This window comes from Pseudorasbora parva, chromosome 7, assembly GCF_024679245.1.
Source record: "Pseudorasbora parva isolate DD20220531a chromosome 7, ASM2467924v1, whole genome shotgun sequence".
Classification (NCBI taxonomy): domain Eukaryota; kingdom Metazoa; phylum Chordata; class Actinopteri; order Cypriniformes; family Gobionidae; genus Pseudorasbora; species Pseudorasbora parva.
Window position 1 is genome coordinate 22,455,293 of NC_090178.1, and position 26,256 is coordinate 22,481,548.

At 38.6% G+C, this 26,256-nt stretch overlaps 1 protein-coding gene across 1 annotated transcript in view; it reads right to left on the reverse strand.

The window, feature by feature from the left end:
* The window catches only part of galnt1 (UDP-N-acetyl-alpha-D-galactosamine:polypeptide N-acetylgalactosaminyltransferase 1), a 125,747-nt gene extending 100,490 nt beyond the window's left edge, over nucleotides 1-25,257 (reverse strand). Inside the window, exon 1 of the mRNA XM_067448600.1 lies at nucleotides 24,907-25,257. The gene's annotated coding sequence lies outside the window, so the exon portion shown is untranslated. The remainder of the gene's footprint in view (nucleotides 1-24,906) is intronic.
* Between the last annotated feature and the right edge of the window lie 999 nt (nucleotides 25,258-26,256).

The window sequence follows — 26,256 nt, forward strand, 5'->3', positions numbered from 1 at the left end:
TATGAATGTAAATAGTATGAATATAAAGAAGTCCATATCCATAATACATATAGTTTGCATCACTAAACTGCCATACACAAATCCTATCCTGTGAGGTCATTGGATATCAGATGTGCACTTCTGCACAATACACAATAGGTGTTTTATGAATACTGTGAATTCAAACCAGTTTTTCTAATATAGGGAGGTATGCCATTTATGATGCAGCCTGTCTGATACAAGCCTCAAGTTAGGATGAGACAGTTTCGTGAATCTTTTGTCTAAATCATTAAAAAGATCCAGTTCAAAAAAGTCACTTTTTCACAAATCAGACATCACAACTTGCACGGTGTTCGCTGTTGCATGAAGAAACACTGTTGCGCACCCTAACAAGATGATATATGACAAAACCACATTCGGATGAACAGTGTTTCCATCTGTCATCTGCCAATGAGTAGATCTTTCTTTTATGTTTTCACTCTGGCAAAGGAAACAGGGAGTCGCAAAAAAGACACTCTGAAGAGCGACTAGAAGTTGAGACTAAAAGTTGGGCGCTTCAAACCATTGACTAACCACAGGCCTATCACCAAAAAGTCAGACAACTCTCAAAAACTGATGAGTGTACTTGAAGAAGCAGCTGACTCACTGTCTGTGCAATAGCAGAGACTCTTGGGCCCTCACGGCCAGTTTGTGTTCCTGCATTGAGACATGCACAAAATGTTAACAAGACACCAAGCACTCCAAAACAAACCTCACCTGACATTTGGAATAATTCTCCCAACTCACTGTAAGAGACTCAGGGGAGAGACATGAACGAGCATGTGCATAAGGGCATGATATGACCTCATCAGGAGGTGAGTTGCTATGGAGACAAAGTAGGAGGGAAATTACCTCTGCATAGATCCAAAGGTCAGCCCCATCACCGACTCTACTCTAGCATGTACTTCAAAGTGTCTGGCTAAACCCTGACACCATGTGACTCAATGTCACATAAGGATTTGAGCATCCATCATTGGGATGAGTCAAAAGAACAAACAGCTTCAGCAATGTCTGCATAAAGACTGTTCCTCTATCAGCCCTCCGGCACTATGACTTTATACCTGCTCTATTCGCTTCACAGACTGACGTGGGCCGCTAAATCACAGTAAATAGTGATACAATAAAACATGTCTGTTTAAAAATATGAACATAAAACCACATTTAGTGAGGTTTATGTTGAAAGTCAACATGAAATAACATTCACAGCCCAATTTACTTCCATAATGTGATTACGGAAGTTTTTACTTTGCTGTCATTAAACATTCACTTAATCTAATACTCATAATGTAATAGCACTGTTAAATGTGATTTTTAGCCAAATCTCAAAGGCTGCATTTACACTGCAAGTCTTAATACACATATCCGATGTGTTTACATTAATTCCCGCCCAAAATGATTGTGGGTGATTGCTTTATTTTTATTATACTTCATTTCAGGTGGTCATGACTATTTGTCAGCATTTTGCGTTGTAAAACATCCCAAAATCTGAACAAACCAATAGAAAGCAGAAAATAGGGTTGCACGAATTGGTGAAAATATATATATATATATTTCTTAAAGTCTGTCTTTAATATGAAATATAAACCTCTTGTGCATCCACTGCGGGGGAAAAAAACTCCTGTACATGGAAGAAAAACATGTTTATTAAGTTTTAAAATGTATTAAGTATTATTTTCTTATTATTGATTACCCAAAAGTTTTTAATTCATACTGAAAGCCAGAGGGCGCCCTCGAGCGGAAAAAGCCACATTTGCCTCAGAGAGATAATTGACGTTCGTTTTCAGGAAATCCATGATGTGAAGCTAACGCGGTGTAAACAGAAGATAGAGACGCTTTGATTAAACATGACGACAATAAACACACGACTGGTAAAACATGTTATTAAACGTTGTCTTTTGTTGAACAGGTTTATGAACGCTTCACTAGTGTGTGAAGAAGTTTGACTCGTGTTGTTTTTTCAAACGCACGTTATAAGCGACTTAAACTCGCAGTCTTTCAGACGGAGCAGCGTTTACTCCTGATCACAGAGCCGCTCTTCACTAACACACTGGGCATTTATTTATTTAATTTACATCGCAGCCTTTGAGCTTTCATAATCGCAAACAAGCCAAACCGCGATTGCGGTTCGATTTCGATTATTCGTGCAGCCCTATCAGAAAATAACATGTTTCATTTGATATTTTATCTACAGCTCATTAATAAAATAAATTAAATAATAGCGCTGTAAGAATAAACATTTTTTTATGAATTAATGAGAGAGAGAGAGAGAGAGAGAGAGAGAGAGAGAGAGAGAGAGAGAGAGAGAGAGAGAGAGAGAGAGAGAGAGAGAGAAGCTTTTTGGTTTAATTACAGCGAAGTTATCAACTCATTGCTGAGAAATATAATGTAACTTTTAGTCATGAAGCTGTTTTATTAATAAAACTCATGGGGCATAAGTTGAAAACCAGGGGGCGCATTACAGAAACTTTCTATCTTAGGTCTTAACTTAAAGATATGATAAGTTAATGTAGGATCTTCCACAAATTTGTATAACAGAAGCTAATCTTAAGTTGATTTAGGAGTCTTATCCTCTCTTTAAGATATCCTATCTTATCAATCTCATTTTATTTGCAATTAGGAAATTTTAAACCGGTCCATCCAGTTCAGTAATCAACTGTTAGGTCTGTTACCAAGCAACCAGATAAACCTGAGGTAAACCTAAAGCCTGTTTTATCTGCAGTTTTGATGGTCGACAGCTTTTCCTTTGGAAACCGAATGTAGTATGTTCTAGCATGATTTACCAGTTTACCATGATTAACCACTTTAACAATTTACCATGTTCTAGCATGATTTACCATAATTAGGCCATCCTTAAAAATATTCTTGTTTGCCGTAACCCGACCGACCCTGTCAATTTAGGGCCGACTCAATTTTTTATTTTTTTTCCCTTTTAGTCCGACCGACTTGCCGGTTGTAAATTGGCTTTAAGACCGACCAATTTCTTTTTTTACTTTTCAAACAATTAATACAACAGTAATAAAATAATATGAATTATATTTTAGTAAGTATTATAAATGTATAAATTGCCTGGGCCATACAAACGAAGGCTACGTTCTTTCGTTTATAGAAAAACCCGTGACGTCATCTATGTTTACACTATGGTTAACGGATGTCACACTATGGCCAGCACGTGCGTTCGTTTCGGCCATGGTTTCGGCTCGGCTCATACTCTCATTCACTGTAACGTTTTAAAGCCCTGTCGGAGATTTCGCCGCATTGTGTGATAGGAGTCAGGAGGACCATGGACACGTTACACACACCAGGCAAGTGCACTGCAGAGGGGAGGGCTTTGAGCCCCTGTCCTTTTTGAAAATGAATCAAAAGTGCCCCCTCAACATTTATCATTACTATATTGTGGCGAATAAAACAGATTTTGAATTATAATTAATATAACAACGTGTACAAAACAGTAACAAATGGTGGAAAAGCCGTTTATCTTGTCTCTGTCAGTCTGAAATGTCGTTGTCATAACGCTTTGCTATGGGTAGCGTGTGTTCTGCTCAACCCCAGCGCGTGGTGGGAGCGGCGGGACTGGTTGTAACATGAAAAATAATGCTTTATGTATGGTTCTGTCGATGGATACACGTACACTACAACAGCGATAATAAAAGAAAACGTGGGCAAAACGGTCTATCTTTGTAAACTGTGTTCAATGCATGCGAGTGCTGCCGTATGACCAGTCATTTTCGCCATCATCACTCAGTATATTCGCCAGAAGACGCGAATGAGAACCCTCTGCAGTGAGAGAAGATCTGTCTCTGCGCAGCGCGCGCACGTCTCACAGCGCGCAAATATTGAGTTCTTTCAAGTCTTGCGTTTGAACGGATAAACTCACACAAAAAGTATGTCAACATGTCGATCTTGATGAGTATCCATCAGACAGTCTGTATATGCCTTAAGAGAACTTTATACATTTGAGAAAGACGATGCATATCTCTGTATTAGGTCTTAAAGGGGCAGTAGCCTTTACTGCTCTCTGTCAAACAAAAGATAAGGACTCACTCACTGCTCTTGATTAAATAGGTGGTTATAGACTTAATTAATTGAATTCATAAAATCAACTTTTTGCTTTTTAATATTCAAATGCACTAGTCTGTATCACCAGATGCGTTGGTCTGGCAAGAAGTGGAAGCCACTTCAGAGACAGACACAGATAGTTGCGTGTTCACAATAGAGCGTAAAACGACCCCTTTTTACACAATCGAGCGTAAAAATAAGAAACATATCACGGGAAAATACTAAAACGGGAAGACAGCGGGAAAAGAGCTAAAATACGTGAGAAACCCGGAAAAAAAGGGAGGGTTGACAGCTTTGAGTCAATGACAGCTAGCTGGTGGTTGGACACTTTTCTTTAAGAATGCACCGGAAATTTATGCAATAAACATGTTTTTGACAAATATTTCAATTTGTTTGTGGTCTATATAGCCTGCAATTAGCCTACACGCCCGAAGGCACGGCTTGAAGACCCAGTCAGTGATGTCACGATATGCCAATTTGTTTAAATTCATACCTACGTAATCACCATCACCAAAAATGTACTTTTTTTTTTGTATTAAAATTTGAAAAAAAAAATATAGACCTACCTACCGACCCTTTTTTTAATTTTTTTTACTGTTACTGCAAACCAAAATATTTTTAAGGATGGCCTTAACCATGTTCTAGTCAGATTTACCATAATTAACCATGTTCTAGTATGATTTACCATTATTCTAGCATGATTTACAATGGTTTCATGATTTACTATTCACGATTTAACATGTTCTAGCATGATTTACCATAGTTTACCATAGTTTACCACATTAACAATTTACCATGTTCTAGCATGATTTTAGATTAGCACTGCCTGCCTGTCCACTTACTGCGCACACAGACACCATAAAGAACTTGAACCACATCAAACACTGCAGCTGATGCCTCCGGATACTGGATAGCATCATGTCGAGAAGATGCTGTGCATGCGTTTAGTTTATCTGCATGCGTTTAGTTTATCTGGCTAACTCACATTATTACATGTCTTACTGAAATACTGCTGTAAATCAGCTGTGGGCTCCAGTATTACCTAAAACTGATTCTATTAATGCTGATTGTCTGTCGTTCTTAATACTCAGTAAGTAAAGAAAGATAAAGGATGGTGCACGATTTGTTTTGCAAACTTTAATGTTCCATCAGTCATTCACGTTAGTGCTCCACTAACGTATATGTGCAGTTATTGATACAGTTACCGCATGTGCACCGCAAAAAATTAGAAACACACACACACACACACACATACACACTTGTTAATGCTGATGGTGAGGAATTATGAAATCTCATAATGAACCTTAAATTGAGAAGAATCACTGAGAAATGTCCAGCTCAAGTTTCAGGTTGAATAACTAAGTTCTTCCAGTGTTTCATCATCGATTCGGACTCGCACTGGGATTGGTGTAAAATCAACGTCATCGTTACCGTCTTTACAGTGTGTACTATTGCAGGGCTGTCAAAATGGCTGAAGAGCTTAATTCAAAATTCTTTCTTAAATATTACCAAAATTCAAATTATATTCGAATTCCAAAAGCAAATGTAAACCAAATCAAGCATTGCGTCTTTTATTGAAATTAAATGACATTCACTTTTTTAAAGTGCATTATTTTTTTTAACAATTGTTATTAAATAAATATAATTCTAATAAAGAGCATGTAAGGAAAATTAGGTAACAAAAGTGCATAAAACTACAAGTGTATCAGTTACCTGAGAAAACACGCTTCAACAAACCCACACAAAATAGCAAACTGACATTCAGAAACAATCCATTTCCACTCACTAAACTAAACATCTAAATATTGCTCGTCAAAAGCACCAAACAGTCAACTTCACCTGCAGCGAGTGCTAAGCGTTTTTTTTCTGAGGTATGGTCAAGTATGTTTTTGCCCAGCTACATAATATGTGTATACTGGTTACCGCATGATTTTGCCACCAACTAAGGATTTCGTCACAGAAGGTAGGCACTAGGCAGCGTATCTTTCAAGCGGCAACCTCCCCCAGTTTCTTTTTTTAATAATCATTGAACATTGTGTTGAGGTGCAATGTATGATATGAGAAAATTAAACAGTTTTTTGACCTTTGATGCCTGTAAACCTGTTGTTTGAAACCTCCGGAAAAAATTATGAAACTTTAGCATAATAGGGGCACTTTAAAGATTTTTAACAATGCAGTTATTCTTATAATCTTATTAAAAGGATGACATTTACTTGGGGAAAAAATGTATTAAGACTGATTACGTTTTTTATTTTTATTTATTTTTCAATGCTCATGTTCAGCTCTCGGAATTTCCTGCTTGAATTCTTGATTTTCCGCGAGTCTGCTCCTTTGCAGTCACAAAGAGCAGAAGTGAAAGATACACAGAAAGAAGCACACCCACACAGCTCTGCTCCGCTGAGGCCTGTCCCCTTATCACAGGTCTGTGGAGAGCTCTTCATCAGTGGCTGACTGTGGTCTGCAGGCGGAGGGCTTGAGCGTGAAGTTTGCAGTGAGAGCATAGTGCAAACATGCAGCACTGTCTGAAACATGACGATAACTCAGAAACCTGCTGGACAGGAGAAGCTGTGCTGATAGACTGAGCAGGGGAGGGTGGGTAAGCTGCACCACTTCTTTAAAGGGGATCTCTAATGCCATTTCATGCATTCTGACTTATTTACACTGTTAAAAAGTTGGATTCTCATGCTAAACATAGCCACAGTTTTAAAAAAAACAGTTGGATATATGACAGAGTATTTCTGAGGCAAATACACTCCCTTCAGGTACAAGAAGGGAGTGTATTTGTACAAACTTTGTACAAGTTTCTAAAAAAAATTGTATGGCCCTGTATGACATCATAAAGGACAGAATTCATTGTATGGGCATTTTTCCCAGAAGAGCGCACACTCACACACTCAGAAACCTGCTGGTACAGTAACCATCGACACGCTTTGTTCGGGTTATGCCTTCGTTCGGGTCACAACACGCCTCCAGGAGCTCAGCTGTTTTTGGAAAGAAGTTGTACAGGTGTCTATCTTCTGGAAATATGATAAAACTAAAGACTATCCAGAAACATAAAGGACGCAAATACTACTCTATGGGTACAGAATTAACATTTGATTGGCAGAAACTGTGCGTTATGTCCCCTTTATAAGTTGTCCTTTAGGCATGGAGAAATGAGAAGTTATAAAAACCAATATGCTTTAATACATTTCAATTTAAATTAGAAGAAAGTGTCTACAAATTATATCTTTGGAGAATATTGGAATAATTTGCATTGCAAATAAAAACAAATCCAAATGAGAGAGGGGGAAAAAACAATTAACCAATGCATAATCTTGTTCACATTTCCATAAACCAGCCAAGAAATGTTTTAATAATCAAAGTATTTTAATGCTACAATTTTAAACATTTAGAAACAGTAATTATACACTTCACCCCACAGCTAACATTATGGGCAAATTATTCATTTAATAATTCATAGCCAATATTTATCCAAATAATCCACATCTGTAATTATGCAACATTTTTTCCCCAACATTTACATTTCATTTCAAATTGAAATTCTAGCTAAAAAGGCAGCTGTATGATTGGTCCTCATAAACGTATGGTCATGAGTCTAAAAATGACAGTTTGGTTTGCTAGATTAAGGAGTTGACACATTTTACCCACTAACACATCTTGGACAGTTTCCTCAAACAGGCCAGCGCACTAATGTAACAGAAGTCACAAAGCAACGATAACAGTTCAATGTCTGCAAGAGTTTTAATGTGCTTGATTGAACTGAACTACATTACAGCGCCGTCGTTAGATGAAGCTTGGCTGCGGAAAATGAGAGAACATAAAAACGATTTATTTGAAGCCATTTGGAGAAAGCACCCTGCAAAACCCTGATGATATCACTGCGCAGTCTTTCTCTCTTTTTGAGACGCAGAGGGCGAATGCATGGGAGAGAAAATCAATCAAGAGCGCAGTGTGAGTAAACACTTCAGGGAGGCACAGCCACAGATGCAAGCGCTATGGACAAGTCACGTCTGCCAACCCCAAACCAGCTAGACACACACACACACGCAATGAGATGTGTTGCGAAACGAGAGAATGCATGAAAGGCTTGTGCCTCCAAGAAAGGCACAAGCTGTCGTCACTCCTGCTCCAAAAGAAAACAGCGCGAGAGAGAGAGAGAGAGAGAGAGAGAGAGAGAGAGAGAGAGAGAGAGAGAGAGAGAGAGAGAGAAAGAGAGAGAGAGAGAGAGAGAGAGAATGGGTGAATTCACAAGGCATTGCCGTACAAGGGCTTTAAAGGGGTGTTGCATGCGATTTCACTTTTTTAACTTTAGGTAGTGAGTAATGTTGCTGCTTAAGCAAAAACAGTATCTGCAAAGTTACAGCGCTGAAAGTTCAATGCAAACGGAGATATTGTGTTTTATAGTTATGGCAGTTTATTGCCTATACAAAAACGGCAGGTTTGGACTACAATGAGCTTCTTCCCAGGTTGGTGACATCAGAAACCCTTGCAATTAACATAAACACTGCCCCAGATGTGACTTCTGCCTGTAATGTAGTGGTGGAAATTGATTCTTTTAAGAGAGTCGTTCATTTTCAGTTCGTTCACCAAAATGATTCATTCAGATTCGTTCATTGATTCGTTCAGTAATATTTTTTAAAAAAATTACATAAATATGACCGCAGGTGACGAAAAGAGTGTTTTATATGTAATGTTTTAAGTCAACGAACATATTTACTTACAAAAAACTGATTTGGCTTTATTAAAATGTGCATAATCTACTCAATAAATAAAATAAGTCTAAATAAGTGGTTCAGATGACCAAAGCATGTTTTCTTGCATGATTAACATTTAATTGTTTGCTCAGACATTTAGACATTCATATATCTGGGATTATGGGAAGCATGGGGTTATAAACATGATGTTTGTCAATAACAAATGTGACTTCTGCCTGTAATGGTAAGGGGTGTGGTGTTTCCAGGCAACCTGTGGGTGGCACTTCAGCCAATAAAAATACATGAAACTAGGGGTGTGCACGAATATTCAAATAGTCGATCTGTAATTAATATTCGAAAGCTAAAAATACTATTCGAATTTTAATGCGTTGATTTGCCGGCTGTAAATGCAGTGAATCCGTGAGGAAACCCTCTAAAGCTCGCAGTTATAACTCAATCCACTGGGTGGCGCTGTGGAGCAGGTAAATAAGTTGAGTGTATTTTGATCACATAATGTCGTCGTCTGCCTCGCGATGTTTGGAATTGAAAATTATCTTACAAAATGGAGTTACTTTTGATCAAATTAATTAATGAAACTGAGTTATCATTATATATATATATCACCAGAACAACGAGAATCACATGGCCCAAACACCAGCTGAATGAGGAAAAAGCATCACTGCGTTCACGAGTAAGAGCATCTGTACTCTGAGTGCGGGCGAGATTACTTATGATAGCAAAATGATCGAGAGAAATGCTTGCTTTCAGTTTCGTCGAAGGTTTAAGAACAGAAAACACAAAGTGTTTCACTTAAACTTACTTAATATAACCGTTATCTTTGTCTCCTCAACGCCTGTCAGTGGTACGTTTTATCACCCGATAATTATATCATCATCCAATAATAATATCGTTTCTCTTAACATGAAAATGAAAAACAATACAAACACGACAACCATAACTTATACCGACTCGTTTGTGTGTGTGTGTGTGTGTGTGTGTGTGTGTGTATGTGTGAGCCTGTTTATGTGGTTTATGAGGACACAAATTTGTATAACTACATGGGTATTACACTGGTATTACACTATAAATGTGGTTTATGAGGACATATCAAATGTCCTCATAATTCAAATGGCCTTAAAAACATACTAAATGATGTTTTTTTGAGAAAGTAAAAATGCAGAATGTTTCCTGTGATGGGTAGGTTTAGGGGCAGGGGCAGTGTAAGGGGATAGAAAATACGGTTTGTACGGTATAAAAACCATTACGCCTATGGAGAGTCCCTGTAAACCACATAGACCAACATGTGTGTGTGTGTGTGTGTGTGTGTGTGTGTGTGTGTGTGTGTGTGTGTGTGTGTGTGTGTGTGTGTGTGTGTGTGTGTGTGTGTGTGTGTGTGTGTGTGTGTGTGTGTGTCTGTGACGTTCTGCACAATAATATGGCGCGCTCTGATTTCTTAGTGTTTTTTCCGCTCGTGCTGCTTGAGCTTTTAATGCTTTTGTTCTTTTGGCATATTTTTTTTACACATACTGTTTAATGTTTTAAAACCTTAAGATATAATGTAAGTGTGTTTTACACATTGCCTAATCATAAGCTTGTTCAGAAATGGTGTCATGTTGATAATTTAAAAAACGTCTCTCCCATTTTCTCAAAATACCTAATTTAAATAAACAAATATTCGAATATTCGATTTTTATGAGGCCAAATATTTGAAAACAATATTTTGGGAAATGCCCATCCCTACATTAAACTATACATTTGGCCATCTAACCAATCTAAGATCATTGTGTTTTCCGGAGGGATGGGCTTCATAGAAGCAGGAAGCTTATGAGCCGTTCAAAGGACAGTGGAGGCAGCAGTGTGGAATAAAGATATAATATAAGAAAAATATGGCATTTAAAAAAAAAAGAAGTATTAAGACGTATGAAGTATTAAGAAGTATGTTATACTGCGCCCCATAAACACAACCAAGCCTTAAAAAAAAACACCACGGAACAACTCCTTTAATTATTGACAAAAATGTAAGTAAATGTGTTGACATTTGCAATTATTAACATCAGTTAATATAAACAGTTATTTAGTTATGCTTTATTTAGACTATGCATCCATAAAGCTGTAAACCATGTTCTGAATTGCTTTAATGCTAAGAGGATCAAGTGTCTAAGGGTCAACTTCACATTGGCTCTCTTAGCGCCATGAAAAACAAACCGTTATTCAAATTTTCAACAAATTATGCATGGGAAGCGAGCAACACAACAACACTAGAGCACTCACCCTGCTATAATGAATGAAGGCTTCATTGTAAGTTCACATTTTTTCATAAAAGACCCTGCAGTTCAGCGTGAGCTCATCGACTGTCCACGCACAGAGTTCTGGACTCTGTACAGAATGACTCTCTTATTTACATTGAGTTGTTATAACCCAAGTGAATACTGACTGTTACACTCTCTGCAAAAGGAGCAAAACTGAACATTTTCACTTTGTCTTTTTTTTTGTATGTGTAAAGGGATGTTTGTTCAGCTTCCATTTTCAAGTGTCACTGAATTGAGTGTTATGTCAAAGGTAATCTAAATGTAAAAATACCTTAAATTACTGTACAGTTACATCTAATATTCAAAATATCTGCTGAAAACTAAACAAATGTTTCTGTTGCTGTCCCGCACACTTTGGCCAGCATGAGTTTTCAGCATGAGTTTTTGTGCTACAGAAATGAATAAATTGATTTAAAAAGCTTTTGTCAGCACAATGTTGTAATGGGCACATCGCAATTAGTTTAATTACGGGTGGGTGATATACCAGTAGATACAATTAACTGGTAGAAATTTGTCAACCGGTACAGATTTTTGACTATCGACTATCGTGGTTACGCTTATGTAATGTTGCTGCGCTACACGGTCACGGAAGCAAGCGAAAGAACTCAATTCGCTATATATGTGCGAAATGTCAGGGAGACTCTGACAATGCATTTAGTGACCTCGCCATTCAGGATTTGTCACTCGTTTAATGCCTGGCTACCAGACTCTCTGTAGCTGGCTAAGTGCACTATTTAAGAGATGTAAATGCAGATTAATAATACAATTTAAAGAAATACCTGAAGTAGAGCAAGAAGTACAGCTGCGATATCAAAAGCCCGCCCACACTCTCACTGATGCAGAACAATTAATTATGATGGTGTGAAGTAAACAGTTATGGAAATGTAGAAATTAAAGCTAAAGCTCCAGTCCGCTCAAAAAATTCAGAAAAAAAGTCTCTTAGTGCCTCAGTGACAACTTCACTCAGAGAAGACGTCGATCTCAGCTGTCAATCATGTCGTCCTACACCCGTTTTTATAGAATCAAGGCGCAAAAGCTTCAGTTTCTGACAGGGGCTTGCTTGAAGCCAATATGGAAGTAATTTAAACGGCAATTCCTCGTCTGGCCACTAGGGCTCCAGAAGGGAACAATCTCATTGAGCCCCATGTGAAAATCCCCAACTTTACAAAAGAAAAACACATGTTTACAGCCTGGTACAAATTGTGGTTTTGGTCTACATGGCTGGTTTTGCCCTTCATGACAACTGTGGGGGCTCCATCAAAAACACACTTCTTGTTGATTTTGTGAAGTCCTGTGACAGCACTGACCATGGAGATCCACTTTTACGACACGACTGAAGCGTGATGTGTCGATTCTCGTCATTTCTGCATTCAAAACGGTTCAAATGCAGCGGTGCCTTCCTGGAATGCTGTGTGGGCACATTAAAGTTGTTTTGTGGTGACCAACAAGTTAATCTGTATGAGACATTCACCCAGACGCGGCCCCTTTAAGGGAGCGGGTTTTCCGGCAGAGAGAGTTCCGGTTTAACGTTGTGTGACAGTTGTTTACATTGCTCGCTGTACAGTTTGGAGAATAATATTGAAGTGTTAGTAAAGCTGACTCGACGCATCTCCGTCTCCTGTCTCATCACTTACTGCACTCCACAGTTTGACGTCACCCATAGGAATAAAGTGGAGCGCGGCGCCACAGAAGTGTTGCTCAGACGAGTGGATCTGCACCTGAGAGCAGTGTTTATGGGGCGTGCGTTTCCTCTCTCGCTCTAGTCACGCGCGTGCGAACCCTTCCGGGAGCCCGTACAGCCCATACAAGGACTTTCCGCTCTGTCGACATCAAGCGGACCCATACTCGGAAAAAAATCTCCGAAACTTGTGAGAAACCGGAAGGAGTATTTTTAACACAGAAATACTCCATCAAACATCCAGCATTAGTTTTTGAAACTTTGTCTATGTTTAGGATGGGAATCCAAGTCTTTAACAGTGTAAAAAGCTTAGTATGCATGAAACAGCATTTCACCCCCCCCCTTAAATATTCATTTACTTAATACAAGTTATGTAGTATTTCTAATTTCTAGTGCTTAAAGTGTTTGTCTTTGTTCCACTGTAGTTTGTTTATCACTGTTTAGTTGTCTTCATTTAGCTCGAGTTTTTTTCCCCCAGCCTTCCTCATATTTCCCACCCTTAAGATATATATATATATTTTTTTTTTTAATAATTCTGTAGCAAAGCAGCAATCACACAACAAAATCTTCATATTGCATCATTAGCTCTCAAAGTCTTCAGGGATCTTCACATAAGCTACCTTCTTTCCCAATCACAGCGTTGCTGTTAAGCATCATGCTATGTGTAGTTGTAAATTAGGTGCAAACTGCCTGGTTCTTAAGCTCTGGAGGCCGGCTACATAAACATGAACACCATTAGGGTTGGTTTCCCATCGACTGAGAAGCGATACAAGCTCAACATGCTGCAAATGAGGTCTGAGCATTGCAGAATGAGGTCTGTGGAGACGGTTAGGACAACAGTAGCTGAGCCTGAGCAAGCAAGCTGTTCTATCCCCTAAAGCAAACCTAAACATCATTTAGCAGATAATCTGACAGCACTGGCAGTCTGAAAGTAAAAAGAGTTAAATCGAATGGGAATATCAAAATATTTGCCACATCCTGAAATAATAATTGTTTACAAAACAATTGTTTACTGAAAATCATTGTTTGTTGCTAAAACGTTGTGATGAGTCTGTATTAGTTTAGTGATTAACACTAGCTATTTGTGGATTTACATAAGATCATGATATCAAGCATTATAGATTAGCAAAAAACAAAGAGGTGAAAGTGAGCTTGGCGTTTTTTACGGTTTTTGTTTTCGTTAACTCTAATAACCCTGATGTGGCCTCCTGAGTCCCACGTATTGCAAGAGGAACAGTTTGCTACAATGAAGGCTACGGCTAATCATGACAGATATTCTGTAACACGATAGGAAAAGATTCAAATAATCCTCCTGACAGACTTTTCCAAAAACTGCAGCAGACGTAACACACTGGAACTAGCCTGTCTGCTAGTGGTATTATTTTGCATGGCCTGCATTAGCAAGCCAGATTCAGCGTTGTTCCTTTAGACAAGTCTGGCTCTGATACCTTTTGGTTAAGGATGACCCATTTCCATAAAACACTATCTGTACTCAGAGAAGGCCAGAAGCACTGTCAAACATGCACGCTAACAGCAGGGCATCCAGCACACGCATTTGTGGTTTTTCCACGTCAGAAGATATTTCAGAGATGTCATGAAGCACAGAATGAGGTCAACAGTCATCTCACCGTCTAAAGTTTCGCTGCTGCTACATGTGCTCAGTCTCATCTTCGTCTCAAAGCATAGCCTACTGTTTAGAGGGCCTTTAGCCTCCTTAAAAACCAGTGAAACTTTACATACACTGCAAAAAAAAGAATTCAGGTCTCCAATTGAAAATGTTCTAGTGACTGATCACATCTAAATGTTACAGGTTGGCAAATTTAATTTCTGTAAATTAAATTGCATCAATTCGCAGAAATTCAATTTGGCCAACTGAAAAATGTAGATGTTAACAGTCACTAGAAAATGTTCAATTGGAGACTTTTTTTTTACAGTGTACCTTCAGTTAGTAAAGGACATGGCGGGCCAAATATGGTGATATAAGTGTTCTGTGTTCTTAAACTGCCACAAACTATGCCACTGTTAATGATAATGATCTACAGCTAAAAATATATATATATTTCTTTATAAAAAAAAAAATATATATATATATATATATATATATTTTTTTTTTGTAATGGGGGGGGGGGGTTCTGAAAGAAATGAATACTAAGGCCCCGTCCACACGGAGACACGTTTAGCTGTATAAGTATACATTTTGTACCGTATCAGCGTTTCGTCCACACGGATCCAGCGTTTTAGAAGCATGAATCCGATATTTTCTGAAACTGGGTCCCAAGGGAAACGGTGATGTCATCACACTACGTCCAGCACGGTGAAGAGTTAAGGGATATAACTACGGGCACTGGGCATGCGCACATCAATATCGCGTCATTTAATTAGCGTATCTGCATTGTTGTAAGGGTATGTTTTGGGTTGGGGCAGGTGTAGGCATTAATAAAACACATCTGTTAAGTAGCAAATGTATTTATTGTTATTTTATTGTGAGATTTTGCCTCACCTCCGACCACTGCTATACCCCTGCTAGCCACAACTCTTCTCTGTTTTTAGTGTATTTCTGTGGCAGAATTACAGCACCACACACTGGCCTGGCATGCAAACTACATCGTTTTTAGTCAGTTTTGGTAATCTCGTGTGGACGCAGATATTTCTTGAAACGAGGGGAAAAAAAGATCGGATTGGGAAAGCGCTGGCTTCATGTGGACGGGGCCTAATACTCAGCATTGAAGGCACAATACGTATGATTTTTTTGATTAAAATATACAAAAACCACTAGAAGAATGTTATATATTTTGTTGACCTGTGTACACATTATCCCAAACGTCCAGAGAAATCAGTAATTTTAACCAGTGTTTTACGGACTATGTCCGTGCGTCGGCTGTCAATGAAGTAATATCCGTGCTACACTTGATTTCCATAGAAACCAAGGAAACACCAAAGACACTTTAATATGTATTTTATTGGACAGTCGAGCAACTGTTTGGATATACATTTATCAACAAAAAACGAATCATTGTTATACAGCCCAACACAGTTAGTCTTACTGGTTCAATCACTTGTTTTCTTGATCAACCACAAATAACATTTATAACATGCCTCAAAGACAATTTTGTCAAGTTGCTGACATAGCATGAAAGAGAGAGCTTTTTCCATCATACAATATATTTTTTTAATTAACTGCAAGTCATTTAGTCATCCTGTTTTTATGACTAAACATCCACTATATACAGTGTGAGCCGGACGAGAGTCACAGCACAAATGCAGCAAGAGTCAAATTTCCTTCATCACTAGAGCTGACAGATAAGATAATCGCAGAAGATTTGGTTTCAAACCGAAATGAAAAAATGCCTATTTAAGTGAGTTTGTCATTGTACCATTTGTTGTTATGTTTTTTCATTAAGAATAATAGGCTAAAGATGATCCCACAATTCAAGAAACCCACCCCCAAAATGAAACTAATTCTAAACCGAAACTAAAATGAGCACGGCTGCTGTCATTTATTCAAAGCCGCACAGTGCACACAGATTTATGGCCGCACTGTCATTCATTCATTCACGGCCCCACTGTCATTCATTCACGGCCCCACTGTCATTCATTCACGGCCACACTGTCATTCATTCACGGCCACACTGTCATTCATTCACGGCCACACTGTCATTCATTCACGGCCACACTGTCATTCATTCACGGCCCCACTGTCATTCATTCACGGCCACACTGTCAATTAGGGATAGCCTAGAAATCTAGACGCACCCTAGCGGCAGCTAATTTACTCTGCCCGGAAGTGTCGTCTAGGAACTCTCAATAACCTTCTGAGTTGTATTCCTCGCAATCTGGACGGGCCAATCACGTCGTGTATAGAGTCGGCAGGCGGGGCCATAATGACGACGCCCGAGTTGCGTTTGCGTGCTTCTGTTGTCTAGTAAACACAGAAACTGGCGAACGGCGGCAGTCTTTCGAATCAGCTTTGACCGCGACTCTGGAAGACTTGGAGTTAAGCTTTTCTCTGACAAAAGAACGGCACTGAAGTCATTCTTAAAAAGGGAAGATGTGTTCGGAGTTTAGACGACCGGTGAATGTTAACCTATCAGCGAGCTCTGTTTCACCTTCGTTGCTCTGGTTGGTGTAGCGCTATCCGTTTGCGTGCAGAGGGAGTTTGAAAGACAACCGTTTATCCCGCCTCTCAGATTGAGCCCTGTCAATGGTGAGTTTCCAGACCAAACATCTTGATGTGGGTCTGGCTTGTCAGGCTAAATTAGGGATGCAACGAAATAAAAATTCTTGGCTGAAACAGAAAATCGAAAAAGAGGAAACCAAGCCCGAAAACCAAAAAAACGAAATAAATTATGCCAATTATTAGTAATTGTTACCAATAGTAACCATTGCATTTATTGCTATGACTGCGTAAATTTACTAAAAATCAAGGCATTGCAATTGCATAAATAATTAATAAAGTTTTAAATAATAAATCAATTACAAATTATGCATACATTTATTTAGCATTGCAACAATGCACAGTATAAAATAAAATTCAAACTAAAATTGCCGATTTGAAAAGCCCCCGCCGGTGATACTGGTGTGATCTGTGTTGTCACACATCGATTAACCGGTGGGAAAATGTCCTCATGTCACATCACTAGAGACTGGCGTTTTTTGCGCAGGTCTCTCTCATTAGCATTCACTGCCAATAAAGTGCTCTCGGCATGTCCTGCTTCATACCACAAAAAAATTATTTCTGACCGAATCTGTTGGATTACTTTCCATTGGCTATGGGGGTGAAGAGTCAAGACTCCCATGATTCCACGCTCATTCACGCCATCATCAAACTAAGCATTTGTTTTGAATATAAAGAGACTTGTAGTGGGGAAATGTACATACTGTACCTTTAATACTTCAATGATTTCTAAAGGATCATGACACTAATATTAAAACAAAAAACAGTTCTAATAAAAGGGAATAATATTTCACAGTATTACTGTCTTTGATTATTTAAGGGTGCTTTCACACTTGGTTCGATTGCCTGGGCCGAACCTGAGTTCGATTGCTCCCCCCTCCCCCTCCCCCCGCTGGACTGTGTTATATATTATATTATTTGGTTCCGAACCGGGGTTTGTTTGCTTCATCAAAGCAGCAGCTGTTTACCCGGTTGCTTGGTAACGACAGCCAGCGTGAAGGCGGTGAAATGCATAGCGTTGCTCCTGTCACCTTTATATTTGTTTTTGAACCGTTGGTTTTGTGCTACCAAAGCTTCTGTACGTAATGGCTCTTGCGTCTATCTGCCGCTAATGCACTGCAAATGCTCTAAAGAACGCTGAAGACGAGCAGAGATGAGATCTAAAGCTCTCTGCTTTACACACATTTTATCAAATCATACGTCATTAATAGCGGTTTACTTCCGCAATTTAGTACGTTTGCGTTCACATCAGCAGCGAACCGTACCAGAGTCCACATGAACCAAACCCCAGACCACTGCAGGTGCGCACCCTAGTTCGTAAGACCATGTTCACATCATCCAAACCAACCGAACTCTGACGTCAATCGAACCCGGGTGCGCACCAAAAGTGCTAGTGTGAAAGCACCCTAAATGCAGCCTTGGTGAGCATGAGAAAAGTCGGTTAAGAAAGATTCAAACTCATAACCTCTCACACTTTCTCAACAAGAAGCTGAGCCCCTAAAAGACTGAAATCCAATAAGAATCACCCTCTTCTCAATGTCACATCCCCTCACATTCACACAACACAACTCTCTCTCCAGCTGTGTAACCCAACCTCCATTCCAGGATCTGTTCTCTTCAGCACACGCGACTGTAACTCGACCAACATCCCAATTTCTATAGCTCTTTTCAGCGCACGTCTCTTATCACGATGTAATCTGCCTGTTTCCTTTGTGTTATCCGATCTAAAGCCAGTCACTTTACATCCTGAGCCATTATACCACCGCCACTTAATATTGTTTAATGTCTCTGACTTCATTAGGGGACGGAAGCAAGTGGAGAACTAACTCATTACTCCAGTCTAATTCTGAAATTCTGCTGGCTGCTCTATTGAACCATTTCCAAATATATATTTAGAATATTTTCTACTGGAGGAAGTTAAACAACTTTTACTATCACAATACTTGCCATTAAAACACTGGCCATCACAGAACCCCAATTTAGATCAGCGTCTCTCAAATGGCAGATCAGAAATATTCCGATACTGCATTTAGATCCTTACATTCAAAGGCAAACTGATGCATTTCTAAATATGACATGCAAAGAGAAAGAAAAAGAGGAGGAGGGAAAGAGAGAGAGAGAGAGAGAGAGAGAGAGAGAGAGAGAGAGAGAGAGAGAGAGAGAGAGAGAGAGAGAATGATAGCAAGGGAGATGTGAAGAGCGAAGATGAAAAGAAATCAAAGCAGAATCCCAATGCGTGGAGAAGGGGATCTCCTGTGATTAATCATCCTCCAGCCCACTAGAGAAGAAATAATCTTGTTAATGTCAACAATGCAGAATACACTCCAAATGCAGTTTCAAGATGTAGGATTTCAAGATGGCAGACTAAAGATTATGTCACGCTACCTGATAGAAGACCTAATGATCAAGAACATGCAACGCCAACCGATAAACCACAGATCAAATCAGCCCTAATGAGTATTCATTTTATTTCAGATCAGCGTGGAACAGTGCAACACCGGCTCAAAAAGTCTGTCAACATCTCCTACAGATATTTCCCCCAATTGAATGAGTAATCTCAGAGATCATCATTATGTTGAATTTGCTAGCCGGTGGACCATGAGCTGGAAATCTGCATCTCCATAGCAATAAGATCCAGGAGCAAATGCAATTACAGACCAGCTGTGTGACTTTATTCAACGAAGGTATGGACAATAAAACATTTTTTTAAATCCATTTCATATTAGACACAGATCATCCTACTGACTAATATTATTCAAACCTTGCCTATTTTAGGTGCCATTTTCACATAGAAGCTTTTTTGCTTTGCTTTTTTAAAAGCAACTTTTTAATGCTGATCTGTCTAATGCTCCACTGCTCACAGGACAGTTCTGCTTTCTGTCTGGCCGTCTTTCTTTCTATATTCCCTGATGTTTCAGTTCCTCACCTGAAACTCAAGTGAAAGAGATCCAGTTACTAAATGTGCCTGTCCATGGTTATAAGATTTAACTAAAAATAATTTTTATATAAACACTGACTAAAAATAATATATACTTATAAAAAAATATATATATTTCACTTAGTTGCCAACATTTCTCATTTTCATAACTTTAGCTTGATATACTAAAATACTTAAAACTAAAACAAATTTTTACTTAGACATGAATTAAAATTAACAAAATGTTTTTAAAAAATAATTAAAATAAAAATAAAAACTAATTCAAAATATGAATACAAATAATAGCAATGATAATAAAATAACACTGGCACATCAACCAGAAATATTACTATTACAATAAAATTTTCATTATAAAAATAAAAATATTCATGCAGGCAGCCTTTGACTAAAAATCACTAGAAATGTCCAAGTATTTATTATAACATTATGTATAAATCTGTGATATACATTTTTGTCAGGAGTAATGCAAAATCAAGAACATCTTTAACCTCTTAATCCTCGCCCCTCGACATACCCATATAAAAATGTCTGCAGCTCTTAAACCATATGGTCTGTATCCATAAATATGGTCTTATTTTAAACTAGACACTTGAAATTATGTTACTCAAAAGTCATAATAACTTTTAGTAGTATAGGAACAGATTAAAACAAAGTTAAATATCAGAGAGCCTGTGATTGAAGGAGAGAGACCTGGGAGGGTTTAATATGACCAGAACAGTCCACAGTACAGGGGAGATTGTCAAAATAATGATTATAATCGCTATTTCATTGAAAAAGGACATGACCGATTACTCTAACGCGAAACGCTCATGCAAACAACGGAGGATTTTTAGTTTTTTCCCCTTATTTTTTCGTTGTTTTGGATTAAAAAGTGGGATGCATTTTGAAGAGTGGACTCTTACATGGACATGTATGCTGTTGTTTCGTTGATTCGTCCGATCTGATCTGAACATCAGGAGATGAAAGATGAGTAACTTACTGTGTTTATTATGCTAATGTGAAAATAGCCAGTGCTTTAGCATTTCATTTAACCCTTTCCTCTCTGGTGTATTTATTGCAAAAAACAATAAACATGAAACATTCATTCAGAACACAACACAGAACAGTGAGGTGAATAACACTGATTATCTCTTCATCACAGCTGGTAGAAAGATATCAGGCTACACAGTGCATCGCAGTTTGTTGTGTATGGGGCTGCGTAGCTGGAGTCAGGGTGCCCATGCTGACCCCTGTCCAATGGCAAAAGCACCAACATTGGGCATGTGAGCATCAGAACTGGACCACGGAGCAATGGAAGAAGATGGTTTGGTTGCGTTTTCTTTCACGTCACGTGGATGGCCAGGTGTGTCGTGTGTGTTGCTTACCTGGGAAACACATGGCACCAGGACTAAACGGTGATGCTTACTGACAGAGGAAGTAGCTGGAAAGGTTATAATTTGTTTATAATTTGTTTGCGTTCATTTCTATTAAAGACGAATGTTTTAAAATATGGCCTAAAAGGTTCCGCCTCGTCTAGCATCTGCCATCAACAGGACCTCTGTAGAAGAACCCCATTAACCCAAATGCCAATATCAGAGTGCTTCACAAGTGACCCTGGACAACATTCCTAGGTTTTCCTTCAGTTTTCACTCTTCCAAGCTCTCATGTCAGACGTTGCCAATGATGGTCAACAGCACTCTAACTGTTTCAGTGCGTCATGCAACTTATAATTCAGTTCCACCCTCTCTTCGACATAGCATGTCCAGGAAAGTCAGTCGGCCGCTGGGTTACTGAGGAACAATGGCATTCCTGTGCTCTGTGATGCCAGGTGCCGGCAGGAACACGATCCCTTCCATCTGTCCGTCTGTTCTGGCAAGCGCTCGGCCAGGCCCGGGCAGCAGCTAGGGAGAGTCACAGAATGGGACTATTGTTCCTAAGCCTTTCGGAGGAACACATAACCCCCCCACCCCCCACCCAAACTTCCCCAACACAAACGTCAACGAACACACACCAGCATAAACTCACATCAAGAATGAAACTAAAGACAAACGCACAGTAGACTGTCGTAAGCAGAGTGCTCAGTGCTCCCACTGTCACCCCAACAACATGCGCCTCACACTCACCAAGGATCTGCATCTGCATTTCTGCTGAAGTCTTGCTGAGGGGGAAAACTGCATGCTGCGCTGCACAGCCCGGTCCCATGGAATATGATTCATTTCCTATAAATGTAGGACCTGACAGCCTCTCCCCTCCAAGATAACTCGGCACTGAGCTACTTTCAAATCTGCCTAACCTTATCTATTGCCAAGTACATTATATTTTTAATGACTTTTAGGATTTTCAATTGAAAGCCATGATAAAACGGAAGCAGCAACAGATCTTTTCTTCTGTATTGTGATGTAAATCACATGAGTATGATGGATTATCAAAAAAAGGAAAAAATGAAGGTCGGGAACTTGGTTGTTGATTGGATTTTAAGATGTGGCTGTTTGAGGTGACTATGGAGGGGTGGAGTTTAAACAGAATCAGTGATAGGAGAAGTCTGGTGTACATCACCAGAGAGTCATTTTTACTGAAAGATTGCGATATGATTAAATACTAATTTAAAATAAACATTACAAGATCAAAAAACAGTCAGATAAATAAACAGGGATCAATCAATAATTCATGAATAATTACTCAATCATTGGTTAGATCTACTAATATGTCAATGGGAAAAAAAGACATCCGCATCAAAAACTACTTGCAATTTAGCAAAATGTGGTGTTTGTTTATAAAAATGTTCAACATAATGAATTTTGAACTTCATTTTCCTTTTAAAAGGCCACAATTAATATAATAACTGATATTTTCCATTGAGGTAATCTTTATTATTTTTCATCCATTTATTTTTTTCAGCTGCATGAAATTCTTAGCGAATGCCAATGTTATTATTATAACCATTTCACATTTACATTTTATTCTACTACTATTTTTGTGCAATATCATAATATTTTTGTAATTTTATTTTCAGCTGAGGTTATTGCCATGTAAAAATAAATATGCAAATAGATTAAAAAAATATTTATCTGCCCGACTTACAAAAAAAGGTATCAATACAATGCTACATAGACTAGAGATGCACTACAGTCTCAAAACTGTGTTTTGCCTCTATCTTATTTGGTTTAACGTATTCTCCAAGCACACCATTTGATGCCCTCAGGCAACGCTTTACCCCCTGGCACACTGGGACTATAAATTCCTCCCAACAAAAACACACATGTAGCCAAGGTCCGTCCAAAATCCACAAAGCCGGTGAACAGTTTAGAGGCGAGAAGAAGGCCAGTGAAAGTAGCAGCAGATAAATAATGTATAGCTCCTTCTCTCCTCTGTGAAAAAACATGACAGCTCCGTTCCTGCACCCTCTGCTTGTACAGCTTCATTTCTGACTCCAGGGGCCCGCCGCATGCCGTCTCTACGCCCTCATCTTCTAATGGTCCTTCCAGTGATTACTAAGACATAAGTGCACCGTCTGTTTTGATGATCAATCATCCGCTGGATCTATAAAGACGGCCCCACCACAGAGCTCCAAATGTAATTAAATTTAAAAGAGTGGACGCTCTCCGATCTGCCAGCAGTTTGAGGGGCATCGTTGGCTGTAAGCATGACTGACAACTTATTTATAGTGCATCAGCTGCATGCAACACAATACGTGATGATGACAACTCGGGGTGTTCGACAAAAGCATGCTCAATTTCGCCTGTCATGTCATCAATGGACTCCTGAGAGCCACTGAACAATAAAACGGCTCTTTTAACAGGAGATTGACATTCATTAAATAAGCATTGCAGAATTGTGCAATTTAGAACGCACAAACAAGGCATCTGGGGGTCAAAGTTTCCCACCATTAAATACAACAGAAGTAGAATAGCAGCAACTCACTGAGGATCAGCAGCTCAGTGATCACTTTTTAATGTCAGCCTACTTTTGACTTTCCACTAAGGCAGTCCTCGACAGAGCAAATGTCTACTTCATGGCCAAGTCGATCTGAACAGCAAAGTTATGGCAAGCCCTTTCAATACAATAGTGAATATTCATTTTCTTTTCTTTTTTTACTTCATTTCTTAAGCCATTCATTACATGCTAGATCATACTATTAAGCGGTAGTGTAGTGACTTGTATAAATACATCACAGTATATTCATTAGATATCAATATTCATTTACTACTAGTCACTATCCCAAAATGACAAATAACTATTCCAATTTTTAGCACTAATTTCTTAGTTGTGACTGACTATAATTGTTATTAATATCTATTACAGTCAACAATCGAATAGATTAGTAACTGGTTATTAGACATTAATATGCATTCCAATTGCTGTGACATTTTAACTTGTGATCAGATTTGAATGGATCTATAAGTAAGCCATTTTGATTAACAATCACATTCACACAGCCAAAATAATAATAATAATAATCCTAATAATAATAATAATCAAACAGTGGCATAAGGAATGTGGAGATAGAAACGTGTCTCATTTATCCATGAAAATTACCCCTGTGAAACGATGAACTATAGGTAAACAATTCCCAATAAGGTCAACCAACTCACAATAACAAAATACATAGGTTACATTGATTAATATTATTTAATATTTTTATTCACTTACGTTAAAAATATATTTATATACTCTAAGAAATGTATTGCTCATTGATAGTTCATGTATTAACTAACGACAACTAGCATAACGTAGTTAGTAAAGTACTCAGCAAATTGCTAAATAACTACCACCAGTAATAGAATAGTACATGCTAGTTAGTTTTAAATGGGAAATGTTGTTAAAACGGCTTGCCATACATATCTTCACTTGTCCGGGTTATGAGAAATGTATAAACGCTACAAAAGTCGCATTCCTGTATTGAAACATCGCTGCTCTTGTACGTTACAGTCCTGGAGTCTCTGCTTAACACGGACAAGGAACAGAAAAACAGTTGGCTACAGAACAGCCCGAGAAACGGACTCGGGAGACGACAATGTTGTGGGTTAAATTGTAGACATACAAATTACATGATTTACCTTTTCTCGTTTCGACACGAGACGATAGCAGGGACCGTTTGAGACCTTTCGCTTCGTCCCAGTGCGATCGGAGGATCCACGCGCTGAAAAATGTGATCTTCAGATCGTAGTACCTCAAAAATTAATCCCAAACATGGTCGAGCGGAGAGCTGGCCCGAAATACAGCGCTTTTCTCAAAACCCGCTGTCTCGTTCCGAGGGGGATGGTAACCCGTTAGTTTAGTGGGCGCAGGGCGGCCTGTTCGTTGGTAATTATGGTGTAAATTGGCCAAAGATCGAGGACACTCCGTCCGCGGGATGAGAGCTGCGCTCCGGCTGAAAGCACTGAGCGCCACTACTCGGTCTAACGGAGACGGAGCAGCTGAAGAGACCCGCCCACTTTGTCTACCCGGAAGAGAACTGTCAATGGCAATAATGACATCAGATGCACTAAAAATGAGAACCTTGGCTGGACAGTGAAATGTCGGGATAAATGCATTATGGTAAAATAGCTGTATTCCTTTGCTAACCCATGTAACCACCCCTCTTGGATTCTTACAACACCAAGGGTCTTGTATCCAACCAATAAATCTCAACAACTCAAATAACACAACTCAAACTCAAAATATAAAATATCCTCCATACTGTTTTGCACGTTGCGGTTTGCACTAGTTTTGGGTTTATTTTGTAGAGTTCGTGGTCAACAGATACATTGTGTTTCTCAACTGGTTTAGCCGATATAGCCTAGTTAAATGTCTTAAAAATCAATGGTTTGAAATTTGTCAAAATGCATTAAACATAAATTGCACTTAATTGGCCAACAAAATGACTAATATGACCTGAACAGGAAAATTAAGACTTGATTTGCATAACGTTGACAAATGCAATAACACATTAATAAAGCACTGGGTAAAATATTATATAGTATAGTAGTTATTAGGTATTATTATCAAGTGACACAAGATTTACAAAAATTTACGTTGATGTCAACAACAAAGGCTTTTAAAAACTATTTATTTTGATGTCATAACTATACATGTTTACATGAGTAGTGCTTTTTTTATTTTAATTTAGCATTGCTTTTGCTACCCAAGACCAGTGGTATTTAAGGTGTGGACATTTTCAGGTTAAAGAATGATGTTAGGGTCAATGTTAGAAAAGTTTTAAATGGATAGTCACCCAAAAATACTAATGTTATGTAGTTTGATTAGAATAAAAAACACTTGACATGTGCATACGAGCAACGGTTGGAGTTAAAAATCTTAATTTGTGTTCTACTGAAGAAACAAACACACCTACATATGGCTTGAGGGTGAGCAGATAAACATAACATTTTCATTTTTTGGGTGAACTATCCCTTTAAAGTAATAAC